This window comes from Drosophila montana, unplaced genomic scaffold (genome assembly GCF_035044405.1).
Source record: "Drosophila montana isolate Dmon_TW-CO22-7 unplaced genomic scaffold, ASM3504440v1 contig_2481_1, whole genome shotgun sequence".
Taxonomy (NCBI): domain Eukaryota; kingdom Metazoa; phylum Arthropoda; class Insecta; order Diptera; family Drosophilidae; genus Drosophila; species Drosophila montana.
This window is the reverse complement of record NW_026997351.1, coordinates 2,019,936-2,020,439: the sequence shown is the minus strand read 5'-3', so window position 1 is coordinate 2,020,439 and position 504 is coordinate 2,019,936.

Genomic DNA, 504 nt, shown 5'->3' with positions numbered 1-504 from the left:
AAGAAAGATTGGTCAAAAATTGATTTCTTTGAAGACAAAATTTATATTTTTTACATTTTCATATTTATGCTTGAACCTTGATATACTCATAATATATATTGCTTACAAAAATGCATGTCGAATGTTTTCTAAATACCGCCTTTAAAGTTAGTTCAGTTGATGCTGTTGGGTGTTATTTTGTATGTATGTATGTATGTGTGAGCACTCTGCCAAGTTCATGGCAGACATCAAAAACTAGAAGTACAACAAGAAAATCAACTACAACAAAACCAAACGCCACTTGGCAGAGGACTTGAAAAGCGGACGCCCTTCAATTTTTTGCAACATTCTTTTTCGGATGCATTTGGCTGCACTCTAATTACATTTGAAGTGTGGCCATTGGCCATCCAAAGCGAGCAAACTTATCAACATGCTCATCATCATCAAGATCATCATCAGCAGCAAAAGCAACATCATGATGATTGCTGCATACTTGAGCAATGCAAAGGGGGCTCAACTCTAGAC